The sequence below is a fragment of the Corythoichthys intestinalis genome, chromosome 13 (genome assembly GCF_030265065.1).
Source record: "Corythoichthys intestinalis isolate RoL2023-P3 chromosome 13, ASM3026506v1, whole genome shotgun sequence".
Classification (NCBI taxonomy): Eukaryota; Metazoa; Chordata; class Actinopteri; order Syngnathiformes; family Syngnathidae; genus Corythoichthys; species Corythoichthys intestinalis.
In genome coordinates, this window is record NC_080407.1 from 18,567,846 (window position 1) to 18,585,668 (window position 17,823).

The 17,823-nt window shown below is 41.8% G+C and overlaps 1 long non-coding RNA gene across 1 annotated transcript in view; it reads left to right on the forward strand.

Annotated features, from left to right (window-relative positions):
- LOC130927748 (uncharacterized) overlaps positions 1-17,823 on the forward strand; it is a 288,259-nt gene that overhangs the window by 38,356 nt on the left and 232,080 nt on the right. The window contains exon 2 of the long non-coding RNA XR_009066508.1: positions 14,926-15,040. This is a non-coding gene — a long non-coding RNA (uncharacterized LOC130927748). The remainder of the gene's footprint in view (positions 1-14,925; positions 15,041-17,823) is intronic.

Below are 17,823 nucleotides of genomic sequence, written 5' to 3' on the forward strand. Positions count from 1 at the left end.
TTATTAGTTGGTAGTTATGGGATTTGGTAACAATTTCGACAGTGGCGCCATATGACCAAATGAACCACCATGTAGCTTTGAACTAGTTGGCTGCAAAGCTTCTTAGGCTATCAACCTAATTTGGGAGCAAATTAGACCTGAAAAAGTCCAGTCAGGTCAACTCTCAAGTTGCCAGGGTCATTCTAAAATTGGAGGACATTCTACATCTCGCTCTTTAAATTTGCATTTTTAGCTAGCCAAACGGCTAAGCTCTACTTCTGAGAGAAAGCTAGTACTAGTATGGATTTGCAAGCCTAGCAGGTTTGTACAGTATGACTGATAATCAGTGTTGTTGTCGTCAATGATGACGATAATGAAAATATTTCATCATTGAACAATTTTTTCATGACAATGAGGTCACAATGACGGGCTAAAAATGTGCCTTCGGAGACTAAAACATAACGAGATGCACAACAAGACGAAAATTCGCCGTTTCCGTCCTAAGTTCACGGTATGTGATCTTTTCTAATCGTATGTGTAGTTAGCACGCGAGCAGTGTTTGGTCATGTCACTCATGTGACGTGTTGTGCTAAGCGTGTGCTCACTCCAGGCTCCTTTTGTGAAACGTGTCAGGTACTGCTTGGAAAGTTTTTTTTTTTCTTAGCTATCCCATGTTGCTTTAGCCTTTAAAGATCTGAGTGATCATCACACACTAAACTAACTCTTAGTGTTAGCGTAGTGTTCATGTTAGTATTAGCATTTAGTGCGGTGACTCTGTTAGCGTCTTTTTAAACTCTTGGAAAACTTTTTACATACAGTTAGTGGCGACCAGGTGAGTGTACCGTTATTTTCCCACTATAAGGCGCACCTGACTATAAGCTGCTCCCCACCAAATTTGGCACGAAAACGGCAGTTGTTCACAAATAAGCTGCACTGGACTATAAACCGCAGCTGTCCTCACTGTATTATGGGATATTTACACCAACAAATATTAACCGGTAATACTTTATTTGACATCGGCATCATACGACTGTCATAAGACCAAATGAACCACCATGAAGCTTTGAACCAATTGGCTGCAAAGCTTCATTGCTTCAGGAAGCTTCATTTGGCCATCAATGCTCCAGTCAACCTCTGCTGCCACCTGCTGTCAACATTGTTGTCGTCCAACATGCCTCCTAGCACGCATTGGAGCGCTACTGATGTAAATAACAATCAAAATTCATTTTCTGAGCTAATTATTTCTTCAGTTGCTGTTATAGTTGTTTAATTAATTGCTTAGTTATGGTATTTTGTAACACTTTATTTGACAGTGGCGCCATATGACTGCCATTAGACAATCATAATTATGACATGACACTGTCATGAGCATTTATAAATGCTTATAACAGTTGTCATTTAGTGTGATCCGGCAAATTATCTCACTTTTGAATGGATGTAAAAAAATCCAAGCTGGACAGAAGTTGAGTTACATAATCTGCCGGATGACATTTAATGACATAAGCATTCAGTCATGTCATAAATACGATGGTCTTATGACGCCGCTGTCAAATAAAGTGTTATCTATTAATCCAAATAAATCAACGAATAAGCCGCACTGGAGTATGAACTGCAGGATTCAAAATGAAGGAAAAAGTAGCTGCTTCGAGGATTCGTTTAATTGGTGATGTTGGAATGGTTTGTTTTGAAAGTGTTTTAGTTTTATTGATTTGGATGGATACCCTCTAGTGGCAACAGTGAATATGTCATAACTATATGTCTAACATGGCTGAATCCAGCTGCTCCCTGTTAAGACCAACATAAGGTATTTTAGTTTATGCATTTGTTATTTTGTTTAGAAGTATATTTAGCAGTTTTTTGTGGGAATATGTGTTTGAACGAGTTGTTCAGAGCTTTGTAAAAAAAACTGTCAGCATTTATTAGCATTTAAGATAGCGGACTTTTGCTTTGCAAGTTAGCCAATTTTTCTTTTGTTGTACTTAGATCCTCATTTATTCATTTTTTTATTGCATTTGTGGCAAGCTCAGGTACTTTTAGTTTGAAAGTGAAATTCGGCATTGTTTGAAGAAACACTCATTTTGTATTCACATTTAATACTCTTTTGAAGGTGAAATCTTAGCAAGCCGAAATAAATGTTATTGCAGGCATAAACACTTGTTTCTTTGTTTTACATCTGCGAAAACGTTTTGAATTAAAAATGTTCATTAATCCGAATACTCAATGATTGGAGCCAACGAATCCATAGATTAATGGATTACCTAACCTGATTACCTAGTTATATGTAAAACTGAAGCAACTATTTCCTCGCCGTCCTTGCTGTAATGCATTCGGGGTACACGCTACTAAACAAACCCTAATGTTTTTAATCGGCTTCATCTCGCCATGTCAACCCCTTCTGGGAAGCCGTGTCGATGAACCCTGCGCAACTAAATATCTTCTGATCGAGAGAGCACCCCCAACGTTACATTTACATGGATTATCTCTGTCTATTTGACCAGGCCGCGTTTGTCAGTAAACAGTTGCAGTCAATAGGCATACCTCCACTGCACACAAACTAAGCGCACACATGGTTGCGCTAATGTGCTTACAGTACTTGCACGAATGCCATGATGTATATTGTGAATTATGGATGTGACAATATATCGTAAAGGTGCTATATCGCGATACTTTGTAGCCCACAAAGTTAACAATATGCTCCCACCAAGAATCTGTATCAGTGTTGTTTTCGTCAACGATGACTACAACGAAAAGATTTCGTCGACCAACAATTTTCTCATGACGATGACGAGACGATAACAAGCTAAAAACGTGTGTCGGGAGACTAAAACATAACGACAACGTTTTCGTCTGACAAAATGAGAATGAGACGAAAAAGTGTCGCTTTCCGTCACGTTAGTAATGTGTGACATTTTATGTGTAGTTAGCATGCATCGTAGCAGTGTCTGTTTGTGTCAGTCATGTGACATGCCGTGTCCCCTAGCTTGCCCACTAATGTCCCCACCAGTTTCCCCATTGCTTGTCAGAATTTGTCCTGGAAATGCTCCCAAAAATAAAAGAAGGAACTAAACATCAACAGGAAGTGCCCTAAAATGCCCCAAAATTAAAGTGACCGAAATCAACAGGAAGTGTCCTGATAGTGCCGCCCAAATTAAAGGAAGGAACTAGAACTCAGCAGGAAGTGACCTGAAAATGCCCCGAAATTAAATAAAGTGACTGAAAATTAACAGGAAGTGACGTTTAAATGACTCAAAATTAAAGGAAATGACCAAAAAGTATCAGGGCGTGACCTGAAAATGCCCCCAAATTAAAGAAAACAACCTTAAATCAACAGAAAGTGACCTGTAAATGTCCTAAAATGAACAGAGAGTCACCTGTAAATTCTCCAAAAATCGGAAAGAGTGACTGTCAATGCTCTGGTTTCGAATGAAAGAACGTTCTTTTCAACATTGACACCTTTTTAAAACGATATCTTGATTCTTGGCATGAGCGTATCGATAACGTTTTAGGATGTAAAATATCACGATATAACACCATTTAGTTATTTTGCTCAAACAAAAACTTAGCTTATGTTGGTCTCAACAGGGAGCAGCTTGATTCAGCCATGTTAAATGAGTTATGTCATTTTCACTGTTGCCACTAAAGAGGAGTACAGTGGTATGAAAAAGCGTCTGAATCTTTTGGAATTTCTCACATTTTTGCATAAAATCACCATCAAACGTGATCTGATCTTTGTTTAAATCACAATGATGTAAAAACAGTGTCTTCTTTAACTAAAATAACCTAAACATTTATAGGTTTTCATATTTCAACGAAGATGGCATGCAAACAATGACAGAAGGGGGAAAACTAAGTGAACCCTCTGCCTAAGGACCCTTAAAAGACCAATTGAAAACAATTTTTACCAAGCAATTTAAGTCAGATGTGATGGGATGTGCCCAATCACTGATGAGTGGTTTAAAGCTGCCCTGCCCACTATAAAACACACACCTGGGAAGAAATGTCTTCATGAGAAGCATTGTCTGATGTGCATCATGACTCGGTCAAAAGAGCTGTCTGAAGACCTGCGATCAAGGATTGTTGATTTGTCTAAAGCTGAGAAAGGATACAAAACCATCACTAAAAGTTTGGATGTTCATCAATCAAGTCAGTGAAGTTGTCTACAAATGGAGAGAGTTTGGCACTGTTGCTTCTCTCCCAAGGAGTGGCCGTCCACCAAAGATGACGCCAAGAGTTTAGCGCAGAATATTCAGAGAGGTAAAAAAGAACCCGAGTGCCTGCTAAAGACTTACAGAAATCACAGGCACAGTCCACTATCTCTGTGCAGACATCAACTATATGTAAAACTATGACCAAGAATGGTGTTCATGGGAGGACCTCACGGAGGAAGCCGCTGCTGTCTAAAAAAAAACCATTGTTGCCCGTTTAGTGTTCGCAAAAAGGCACTTGGACACTCCACAGAAGTTTTGGCAAAATATTTTGTGGACTGATGAAACCAAAGTTGAATTGTTTGGGAGTCACACACAACGTCATGTGGGGAGGAAAAATGGAAGAGCTCACCAACATCAATGCCTCATCCCCACTATGAAGCATGGTGGAGGGAGCATCATGATCTGGGGCTGTTTTGCTGCCTCAGGGCCTGGACAACCAGCAGTCATTAATGGAAGAATGAATTCAAGAGTTGATCAAGATGTTTTGCAGGAAAACCTGAGGCCATCTGCCAGACAGTTGAAGCTAAAAAGAGGATGGATGCTGCAACAAGACAATGATCCAAAAACACAGAAGTAAACCAACTTCAGAATGGTTTCAGAAGAACAAAATACACGTTCTGGAGTGGCCAAGTCAAAGTCCAGACTTGAACCCCATTGAGATGCTGTGGCATGACCAAAGACAGCGATTAATGCTAGACATCCCAGGAATCTGACTGAACTACAGCAGTTTTGTAGAGAAGAATAGGCCAAGATTAGTCCTGATCGATGTGCCAGACTGATCTTTAGCTACAGATAGCGTCTGGTTATTTCTGCAAAATATTAAATGTTATGGTTCACTCACTTATTTTTCCCCCCTTCTGTCGTTGTTTGCATACTATCCTCATTAAAATATGAAAACCTATAAATGTATAAGTGGTTTTAGTTAAAGCAGTTTTTTCATCTGTGTGGTTTTGAAATGAGAAATGTGAGAAATTCCAAAAGGTTCAGATACTTTTTCAGACCACTGTATATCCACCCAAATCGATATTACTAAATGCAAACACTCTCAAAACAAACCAGTACAACGCCACTCTCATGAAACGAATACTCGAAGCAGCAAAATTTGATTCGAAGCTTTTTTTCTAATCGAATTGCTCGAGTTAATCGTCACAGCACTAATAGGAAGTGACGCGTACATACCCTGAAATCAACACAAAGTGACCCAAAATGGCCAAAGACGTCCAATCCCATTCGCTGCCATTGGACATCTACTAGTAATCAACTCATTCCAATTCACAGCAGAAAAATCGCCGTATCGACCATAAACCTAAAAAGACAAGCCTAAAATGACATGCCATTTGCGAAAAAGTACCTTATTCGGGAGAGTGAGTTGTCGAACCGTGGCGCACCTTCGGCTCAACCTTTAAACCCTTCTCAAAAGAACAAAAATATATGCAAAACACAAAGTCACGGGAATTCCGAGGCATTTTACGAGGCTCCTCCAGTGGGAATCAATGTAGCCGGGCTTGTTTGTGCGGGAGTACAAATCACGCTGTCAGTTTCAGTGTGCCTGTCAGAGCGGCGCCACGTCAACATGCCGGCGTACTGACAACGCACGAGTCTGTGGGGATGGCAGCTAGCCTTGAGCAGCGAGAAGAAAATTGGGAGGGTTGTAATACCGCGTGCGCGCATCCGTTCGTGTCACTACCGACGCTACGAATAAGATCACGTGCACAGACTAATAATACGGTTGAGTTTATATTATTGAAGTGACTCAAAATCACGACAAATATGATAGAAATCAATAAGAACTCACCGGTCCCTCCGCGCGTTCGCTCCGGTGTTAACCCTTTGTACTCACTCCATTTTGAACGGTTTGAAGAAAGCTCACTGGGAACAAGTTGACAATTTATTCGTCGACAGTGATCAAAAAGCAAGACAAAAACAGACGACGGAGAGGCAATGCATGATCCAGGGTCAGCAAAACAACGGATACATCAAAATGTTGCCGAGAAGCGACAGTTATTAGCTAAATGTTCAGTCTTTTGAAAGCTGCGGTGGAGTGGGCCGGGCGGAAGGCGTGCCTGGGTGTTGTCTTGGGATCATCCTTCTGTGGCAGGTTTGGGCGGTCAAGTTCGTGTGTCTTTTGTGGCTGGGTTGTGGTTGCCATGGCAACTGACGCATGTCTTGACGTCTAAGGCGCCGAGCTATCATGGTTATAGCCATGGTTATAGCCATTGCCATGTGACAAAATGGATTTTGGCAAGTGGCATTTTTTTGTATGTAGTAATATTGATTTTGCCATATGGCATTTTATTCGCTATGTGGCAAAATGGATTTTGGTATATGGCATTTGTTTTGGTATGTGGTAAAATGGAATTGGTATGTGGCATTTTTTTGTGTGTTTGTTTTGTGGATTTTTTTTTGTTTTTTTTTGTTTTGGTATATGCCATTTTTGCAGGCTATGCACGTCCATGCCAATGATGAGCCAAAAAGTGCCACATACCCCCCAAAAAATTCAGATGGCACAAAAATGCCACATGCCCAAAAATATTTTTGCCATGTACTCAAAAAATGCCACTTGTCTAAAAAATGCCACATGCCAAAATACATTTTGCCACATAGCAAAAAAAAAAAAAAAAAAAAAATGCCGAAAGGCGAAATCAATTTTGCCAGATACCAAATACCACTTTTCATTCTCGGCCCTGCTGGCAGATTGTGTGCCTACAACGGTATTTACGAGTCACATCATATTGATTTTTGCTAACTTCCAGTACATTTATGGTCACTTCCTGTTGATTTTGGGGCATTCACAGGTCACTACTTGTTGATATTGGGTTACTGAATGGGCAAAAAATGTGGCAAAATTGATTTTGCAATGTGGCATTTTTTTTTTTTTTTTTTTTTACCACATGGCAAAATGTAATTTGGCATGTTGCATTTTTTTTGGTATGTGGCAAAATGGATTTTGGCATGTTGCATTTTTTTTGGTATGTGGCAAAATGGATTTTGGCATGTAGCATTTTTTGCCATGTGGCATAGTTTTGGCATGTGGCTAAATGCATTTTGGTATATAGCATTTTTTTGGTATGTGGCAAAATGGATTTGATATGTGGCATATTACTTTTTTTGTGTTGTTGAATTTTTTTTTTTGTGTATGTGGCATTTTTGCAGGCCATGCACGTCCATGCCATTGACGGTCCAAAAAGTGCCACATATCCCCCCCAAAAAATTCAGATGGCAAAAAAATGCCACATGCCAAAAATACATTTTGCCATGTATTCAAAAAATGCCACTTGTCAAAAAAAAAAAAAAAAAAAAAAAAAATGCCACATACCAAAATACAGTTTGGCTCATAGCAAAAAAAAATACATGGCAAAATCAATTTTGCCACATACCAAATACCACTTTTCGTTCTCGGCCCTGCTGGCAGATTATGCACCTACAACGGTATTTACGAGTCAGATCATATTGATTTCTGCTCACTTCCAGTACATTTTGGGTCACTTCCTGTTGATTTTGGGGCATTCACAGGTCACTACTTGTTGATGTTGGGTTACTGAATTGGCAAAAAAATGTGGCAAAATGGATTTTGGCATGTGGCATTTTTTTGCCATGTGACAAAATGATTTTTGACATGTGGCATTTTTTTTGCCATGTGGCAAAATGATTTTTGGCATGTGGCATTTTTTGCCACGTGGCATAGTTTTGGCATTTGGCAAAATGGATTTGGGTATATGGCATTTTTTTTTTGGTATGTGGCAAAATGGATTTGATATGTGGCATGTTATTTTTTGTGTTGTGGAATTTTTTTTTTTGGTATATGGCATTTTTGCAGGCCATGCACGTCCATGCCATTGATGGGCCAAAAAGTGCCACATACCCCCCCAAAAAATTCAGATGGCAAAAAAATGCCACATGCTAAAATCCATTCTGCAATGTACTCAAAAAATGCCACATGCCAAAATACATTTTGCCACATAGCAAAAAAAAAACCCCACATGGCAAAATCAATTTTGCCATATACCAAATACCACTTTTCTTTCTCGGCCCTGCTGGCAGATTGTGTACCTACAACGGTATTTACGAGTCACATCATATTGATTTCTGCTAACTTCCAGTACATTTTGGGTCACTTCCTGTTGATTTTGGGGCATGCACAGGTTGCTACTTGTTGATATTGGGTTACTGAATGGGAAGTGTTACAAAAAAAAAGTCCCCTAATAAAGAGGAAGTGACTCTAAATCAATAGGAAATCACCTGTAAATACCTTAAAATGAGCAGGAAGTGACTTTTAAGACTGGCTGTGAATGCTCTGGTTTCAGTGCCATTGACGGCACTAGATGTCCAGCAACGTCAATTAAGCTAACGTAGCAACCATTTTTTCACCTTCTCTTTATTAAACAGCGACACATTTTTAAAGCAGTATAGCAATTCTTAGTGGGAGCATATCGATAATCTTTCGGGCTACAAAGTATCGCGATTTATTAAGTTTTCGATATATTCTCAATCCCTGGTTTATGATGTATACAGTCCGTGTACTGATGTTTGTCCAGCTGGTGGAGCGTTAGCCTCGCTATCGATCGATGCCCGCGAGGGTGGGCGCGGTTCAAGCTAGCTGCGGCTGAGCTTGACTGAGTGGAGTGTGTGTCTTCTGGGCAGAATGTGTGGATTAAGGGAGGCCTGAACTTGAAACAAGAAAGGACAGAACAGTCAATAACGCACTGATTAATGATAATGGCATGCAAGCCAGGGGGCTAATCTTTCTAAGCTCTTTTTTTTTTTTTTTTAAACCTAAGAAGCGATTGGCTAAAACATCTAGGACAGGAAAAAAAAGGCTAGCTAGCTAGTGCACATCTGTTTACTGCTTTACCTTTCATAAGTGTGAAGATTGTAGATGTTTGAAAGCAATCCAGATTTGTAGGCCTGGAATTTGATCCCACTCGCTTATGGATTTGCTACAAGGGTGGGTTAATTTATGCAGCCTCGCGGATGCAATCTTTCCTTATGTCCACAGTCATGAAGCATTGTTGACACTCTAATGTTTATCCATGGAGCTTGCCATCAGTCTTTTGGATTGCAGATAGATGCTCTCATCTGGCCTTGGTGGAAGAGGCCCACTCAGTATAGGGCTCTTTAGTAATACAGACATGATAAAGTGGTGTATTGATTGTTGATCATTTGCAATTTTGGCAGCTGTGGGAAATTAGTCAAATGTAATGTTTTAGCTAAAACCTAGAGTGAGTGAGTTAAAGTTTCAATATTAATAGCAATTTATACTGTGTCAATGATGAACAGGCACAGATCTGATTTGAACATTTCCTAAAAATCAGATTGGAAGAGGAATCTGATCGGAATCAGATATACTTGCTGTCTGAACACAGACTATGTTGCAATTTGTGCGGTCAAGTGTATGTTTTCTGTTAGCTAGCTCAATACAGTCACTAGTGACAAAAGAGCAGTTCAAAAGTATCAAATATTTGCAAAACCTGGCTTTGAAACCAACACGAGTGCAAATGTAAGTCCTTTAGCTTGGAAACTACATTACAGAACATTGTTGGCTTTCTTCAACTTTGCCACATAACCTTTTTATGAGATAACAGATTGGACTCGAGTCACAAATTTGATGACTCGCATCTCAACTCGGACTTGAAGTAGAAAAAACCGCAGACTCTGACTTGATTGGTTTGAGCTGGAAGGGTCCGAGACTCGACTCAACTTGACTCGTGAGACAATAACTCTAGACATGACCACGAGACTCGACTCAACATGACCTCGAGACTCGACTTGACCTCAAGACTCGACTTGATCTCGAGACTCGACTTGACCTCGAGACACGACTCGACATGACCTCGAGACACGACTCGGCATGAAGTCGAGACTGGACTCGACATGACCTCAAGACTGCTCGACATGACCTAGAGACTTTACTCGACATGACCTAGAGACTTTACTCGACATGACCTCGAGACTCTGCTCGACATGACCTCGAGACTGCTCGACATGACCTCGAGACTCTTCGACTCGACCTCGAGACTCTTCGACTCGACCTCGGGACTGGACTGGACTCGTCCTCAGGACTCGACTGCATGACTTCTGGATTCGGCATTACCTCGGGAATCGACCCGGCAAGACCTCGGGATTCGACATGACCTCGAGCCTTGACTCGGCATGACCTCGAGACTCGACTCGGCATGACCTCGAGACTCGGCATGACCTCGAGATTCGGCATGACCTCGAGACTCAACATGACCTCGAGGCTTGACTCGACTTGACCTCGGGACTCGACTGGACCTTGAGACTCGACTCGACCTCGAGACTCGACTCAACCTTGGGACTCGACCCGACATCGGGTCTCGACCCGGCATGGCCTCGGGACTCAACTCGGCATGACCTCTGGACTTGACTCAACTCGACATGACCTCTGGACTTGACTCAACTCGACATGACCTCGAGACTGGACTGGACTCGACCTCGGGACTGGACTCGACTCGTCCTCAGGACTCGACTGCATGACTTCTGGACTCGACTCGGCATTACCTCGGGAATCGACTCGGCAAGACCTCGGGACTCAGCAAGACCTCGGGACTCGGCGTGACCTCGAGACTAGACTCAGCATGACCTCGACACTCGGCATGACCTCGAGACTCGACTCGACTTGACCTCGGGACTCGACCTCGAGACTCGACTCGACTTGACCTCGGGACTCGACCTCGGGACTCGACCTCGGGACTCGACTCGACTCGACCTTGGGACTCGACTCGACCTTGGGACTCGACCTCGGGACTCGACTCGACCTCGGGACTCGACCTCGGGACTTGAATCGACCTCGAGACTCGACCCGACATCAGGGCTCAACCCGGCATGACCTCGGGACTCAACTCGGCCTGACCTCGGGACTCGACTTGGCTCGGCATGAGCTCGAGACTCGACCTCGGTACTCGACCACAGGACTCGAACTTGAGACTCGACTCAGCATGACCTCAAGACTCGACTCTGTATGACCTGGGGACTCGACTCGAACTCGGGACTCGACTCGACATAACCTCGAGACTCGAGACTCGACTCGACTCGACCTCGGGACTCGACCCGAACTCGGGACTCGGCATGACCTCGGGACTCGACTCGGTATGACCTCGGGACTCGACTCGGCATGACCTCAAGACTCGACCTCGGGACTCGACCACAGGACTCGAACTTGAGACTCGACTCGGCATGACCTCAGGACTCGACTTGGTATGACCTCGGGACCTGACTCGACTCGGCATGACCTCGTGACTCGAGTCGACTTGGCATGACCCCGGGACTTGACTCGGGATGACCTCAGGACTTGACTCGGCATGACCTCGGGACTCGACCTCGGGACTCGATCTCCGGACTTGACCTCGGGACTCGGCTCGAATTCGGGACACGACTCGGCATGACCTCGGGACTTGACATGACCTCGAGACTCGACTCAACTCGACCTTGGGACTTGACTTGACTCGACTCGGCATGACCCCGTGACTTGACTCGACTTGGCATAACCTCAAGACTCGAATCGACTCGGCATGACCCCGGGACTCGGTTCGACTCGACATGACCTCGAAAATCGACTTGCCCACAACAGGTAAGAATCTGGACTTGTGACTCGGATCATAGTGACTCGTGCCCGTGAGCTTCGTCTTCATGCAATAGCCTCGCCTACTTCACGTTAGCTCACGGCTACAGCTACCCCGTCGTTGTCCTGTCCAGATTTGTGTTGCTTCAACAAATCCTCTTTGAAAGGTTGGTCAAAACAAGACCAAATTGTAATTTACTTGGGTATCTTCATATTCTCCTGCTGTCCTTCATGACCTAGAATCAGCTTTTCTTGGCCCTGCACTTCCTGCTTGATTGGCCCAATAGTTTATTCACTTCACTCACACACAAAAGGCATCAAGCTAAACGATCTGTGCGTAGGGGGCTAATCGATGAGGCCTTGGGTCGAATGGCGGCAGGGAAGCCGGGATTGTCACGGTGCTAGCGGTTTGGACAGGTTGGCTGACAGACGTACAATCAGCGCGCGAATCGATAGCAACTTTTGCTGAACTCTGGATGCTTAATCGCCTTAGCCTTCGGTTGCTGTGCGGATTTCTTCCAAAACTGAGAATGTAATGTAGTTTGATAAATCCTTCCCTTACGTGTGTATCAGCGGACGCATCGATCTGGTTTGACGCCGTTTTGTTTGTCTGCATCGCACACTAATGGCAGAGGCTATCGATTCAATGTAGTGAAAACGCTAGGAGCTAACTGCATGTTTGCCGTTGTCTTTCAATTACCACTTTCAAATGCATGTTTACTTGCGCAGAGAAGATTTCCAGTCCAGCCGAAGAATAAATCTGACCTAAAACCCCCTGTGGTGCCGTCATTAGGGCAGGCTATTGAACCTCAATAGACACGCAGAATGTGACAGTTGCCTTCAGGCTCACTATAAAGCTTCAAGTATAGCAATAAAGCTAAAGTTCAGATTGCTTAAGCAAAAAGTTCAATACAGGAGGGCTTCTATTTACTTCTTGTCTTCGGGATTCACATTTTTATTAATGTTGGTAGAAAGAAAAGTCTGTTGTTGGCATTTACGGGTAACTTCCTGTTTATTTTGGGGCATTTATGGGTCACTTCTTCTTGATTTTTTTTGGGTAACTGAAAAGGATGTGACGCAAGATTTCCTCAAATGATTAGAAATTGACTCAAAATCGACAGTTCCCTAACACAATAATGTCCCCAAATTTCAGCAGGGCCGAGAATGAATTTGTGAGAATGTATTTGGTATGTGGCAAAATTGTTTCGCCATGTGGCATTATTTTTGCCATATGGCAAAATTGACTTTGGCATGTGGCATTTTTTGTTGTTGTCACATGGACTTTTTTTTGCTATGTGGCTAAATGGATTTTGCCATCTAGCAAAAATTGATTTTGCCATGTGGCATTTTTTTGCCATGCGGCAAAATTGATTTTGCCATGTGGCTTTTTTTTTTTTTTTTGCCATGTGGCATTTTTTTGGGCTATATGCCATTTTTTGCAGGCCATGCACGTCCATACCATTGACGGCTATGCACGTCCAAATTTTCCATTCATTTTAAATGGCAGAAAGAAAAAATCAATTTTGCCACACGCCAAAATCCATTTTGCCAAATACCCCAAAAAATGCCACATGTCAAAAAAAGATGCCACATGGCAAAATCAATTTTGGCATATGTCAAAAAAAAATGCCACACGGCAAAATCAATTTTGGCACATGGCAAGAAATGCCACATGACAAAATCAATTTTGCCACATACCAAATACTTTTCGTTCTCGCCGTCTCTGATTGAAAGTGACTCAAAATCAACATTTACTTGATTTTCAGTCACTTTTTTTTCTTTTGAGGCGTTTATGGGTTACTTCCTGTTGATTTTGTGGCATTTATGGGTCACTTCCTATTGATTTTTGGGTTACTGAAAAGGATGTGACGCAAGAATGTCCCCAAATTATTAGAAAGTTGTCAAAATCAACATTTTCTTGTTGATTTTCAGTCACTTTTTTCCTTTTGAGGTGTTTACGGGTCACTTCCTGTTGATTTTGGGGCATTTACGGGTCACTTCCTGTTGATTTTTTTGGGGGGGTTACTGAAAAGGACGTGACAGAAAAATGTCCCCGAGTTACAGCTCGGCAGAGAACGAAAAGTGGTATTTGATATGTGGCATTTTTTTTTGGCATGTGGCATTTTTTTTTTGCCGTGTGGCAAAATTAATTATGGCATGTGGCATTTTTTTGCAATGTGGCAAAATGTATTTTGTCATGTGGCATTTTTTTGCCATGTGGCTTTTTTGGTATGTGGCAGGCATTTTTGGGGGGTTTATGGCATTTTTTGCTGGCCATGCATGTCAAAATTTTCCATTTTAAATGGCTATAAAAATTGTGTGACCTTGCACTTACCATTACAGCTCATTGACATGCAACCGGCACCCAAGTCAGGCTATGCCATTGATGGCTATGCATGTCAAAATTTTCCATTCATTTCAAATGGCAGAAAAACGTGTGGCTGTGATTTTTGATCAATACACTTACAATTACAGAACACTGACATATAGTACAACTGGCACCCAAGTCAGGCTATGCCATTGACAGCTTCTGAACGTCCAAGTTTTCCATTCATTTTGATTGGCAGAATTTTTTTTTTTTTTTTTTTGCCACATACCCCAAAAAATGCCACATGGCAAAAAATTTTTGGGCACATGGCAAAAAAAATGCCACATGGCAAAATCAATTTTGCCACATACCGAATACCACTTTTCGTTCTCGCTGTCTCATAGAAAGTGACTCAAAATCGACATTTCCTTGTTGATTTTCGGTCACCTTTTTTCCTTTGGGGATTTACGGGTCACTTCCTGTTGATTTTGGGGCGTTTACGGGTCACTTCCTATTGATTCTTGGGTTACTGAAAAGGACGTGATGCACAAATGTCCCCAAATAACTAGGAAGTGACCCAAATTCAAGGGGAAGTAACCTGTGAACGCCCTAAAATGAACAGAAAGTGACCTGTAAATTGCCCACAAAAGCTGTGAGTGCTCTGGTTTCAGTGCCATTGACGGCGTTAAGCGTCCAATCCTCTCAAAATGAATTGGCGCCTTCAAGTGAGCTAACGTAGACATTATTTTAATGAAAATTTTGCTAGCAACTTGTTTTCATCATTACAAATGACTTGTTTGGTATACAGTATGGCCTACAGGTAAAGTAAACGCGAATTCTTCTCATTTCAGATTTCCCTTCAAGCACACATGTCCAGCTTTACAACGTGACAAAATCTTGACAGAACTCGGACAGGAAACGTCCAGGAGAGGCGCGCTGCATCAAGAGCTGGAGAGCTGATCGATGGTGAGTTAATTGAATGTCTTGGCATGTCGCTGCAACGCACATATCGCTCGAAAGATTAAAAAAAATTGCAAAATCATCTCTTACAAATTGGGTTTAGCGATACAAATGGTCAAAATCCTTCTTGAGGTGCGTTTGATTGACCAAGCGGAACCCACCGACGTAGCTTGCAGATGCGCTAATAGCAAACTGACAGGAAAGCTATCAGGCTGATAGGAAAGGAACAAAAGCAATTACAGTGAAAAGGAGCCTGAAGCCAAAGTGCAATGGCGTCCTAAACATTCAACACGCACTGTGAGCTAGGACCAAACATTCATCGACAATGTAAAATTACTTTAATTCAAAGGAACAGGAGAATGGCTCCAGAACACTCTCATGCTGCAAATAGTGTCGAAAGAATAGTTAAATTGAAGGAAATAGAACAGGACTTCACAGGCATTGTGTCCTCCAAATTACTGCAATTTGTGAAAGTGACACGCTCCCTCTGATCTGAAAATACCTCGACTTATTTTCAGTAGTGCCAGAATTGAAAATGTCCGCTATTTGCGTATATCTCGCACCTACATGTACATTGGTCTGTATTTTTTGCATTAGTGTCTTGTAGTTGTCCGTATAAAATAAATTGGAGTAGTTGGACACTCTGGACAGATCTTTTGTGGATGTTTTGGTGAGCTTGACATGGTAGAAATAAAATTCTTCATGATTAAAATGTGGTAAATTCTCAAGTTTTAATGTTCAAAGTTGACCTTTTAGCAGTGATCTTAATACTTCTTGTTTAGATTGAATGTGAAATTTATATCGAGTTACTGGGTACATATCTGAGACATTGGCACCTAGGGAGTTAGTTGAATCCTCCTCAAAATTGGTGAGACTGTTCATAAGACATGTGATATCTTCAGTTATCAAAATTGTGAGTTTTTATTCACGGGCCTGACCTGGGCAGGGTGCCAAAGTTAGCCTTTATTTTGGCAAAACGCCAAATTCATTAAATGGCAAATAACTCCCCGGTAGAAGATGCAGTCTTTTTCATATTTGGCATATATGAGAGGTATCCCAGCCTGAACACGACTGCATTGAAATATTACCCATTAGACCTGGCGTCCCCTGCTGAGAACAGTAAATGTCCTTTTTTACGAGACAGGCCCTTCCTCCAAGGGAAAAAATCCATTGACCTCAAACCTGCATCAGGGGAGCCTTAAGACATGTTGTCCGGTGCCTGATGAAAAATATTGAGGTTTGGTTGAGGCGGAGGGGTCCAAAGAGGAAAGTGAAAATGGCCGTCGCCATTTTGTTTTGCCACAAATTTTGAACAGTCATAACTTGGCAGACATACAACTTATCTGCACCAAAGTTCCCGTGCTTGGTGAGAGTTGTACCCTGAAGGGTTCTGTAGGGATCATTACCATCAACCCTACAGCACCAACTAGTGGCAACAGAAAGTCACTCATTTTACTTTTACATGCCCAGTTCTTTTGAGGTTGGTTAATGTAGTTACAAGACCTTTTGTGATACTACATTTTAAGTCCCATGTCAATATGTCTCGGCCTTTTGCCGTGACGACCCTTTGTTCACCATTAAAAGGAAGTAGATTTCTTCAGGGACTCAGTTAGCTTAAAGAGCCACAAAATTGGCACACTTGGTCGAATTGGCCAAATTTAGAGAAAATGAAAATGACCCAGGAATGCTTCGAAATCAACAGGAAGTGACTCAATATGTACAGGAAGTAAACTAGAACTGCCCCAAAATAAACAGGAAGTGACTCAATATCTACAGGAAGTCCGAGATGTGAAAAGTAGAAGTTCTGGTATATATATATGCACGTATGTCTGTATTTGATGAAATTGTTTCAAATTATCGTAAAATTGATGATACGTTGCTCAGCCTGTTAGCACTAGCATTATAAAACAGTAGCTTACAAATGTTTGAATAGACTGGTAAATGTAGAAGTACTGGTTTATTGATGCATGAGAGTCTGTATTTGATGACATTGTTTCAAATTAGCCAAAATCGATGCTATTTTTGTTACCCTGTTAGCACTAGTGTCATGAAACAGTCGCTTACAAGTGGTTGAATAGTCCGCGAAAAGTAGAAGTACTGGTTTATAGATGGTTGTGAGTCTGTATTTGATGAAATTGTTTCAAATCAGCGCAAAATCTATGCTACTTTGGTTAGCATGTTAGCACTAGCGTCATAAAACAGTAGCTAACAATGGGTTGAATAGTCTGCTAAAAGTAGAAATACTGGTTTATCGTTGCTTGTAAGTCTACATGATGACATTGTTTCAAATTAGCCAAAATTGATGCTATTTTGGTTAGCCTGTTAGCACTAGCGTCATGAAACAGTCGCTTACAAGTGGTTGAATAGTCCGCGAAAAGTAGAAGTACTGGTTTATAGATGTTTGCGAGTCTGTAATTGATGAAATTTTTTCAAATCAGCGCAAAATTGTTGCTACTTTGGTTAGCCTATTAGCACTAGCATCATAAAACAGTAGCTAACAATGTGTTGAATAGTCTGCTAAAAGTAGAAATACTGGTTTATCGATGCTTGTGAGTCTACTTGATGACATTGTTTCAAATTAGCCAAAATCGATGCTATTTTGGTTAGCCTGTTAGCACTAGCGTCATAAAACAGTCGCTTACAAGTGGTTGAATAGTCCGCGAAAAGTAGAAGTACTGGTTTATAGATGCTGGCGAGTCTGTATTTTATGAAATTGTTTCAAATTATCGCAAAATCGATGATACTTTGCTTAGCCTGTTAGCACTAGCGTCATAAAACAGTAGCTTACA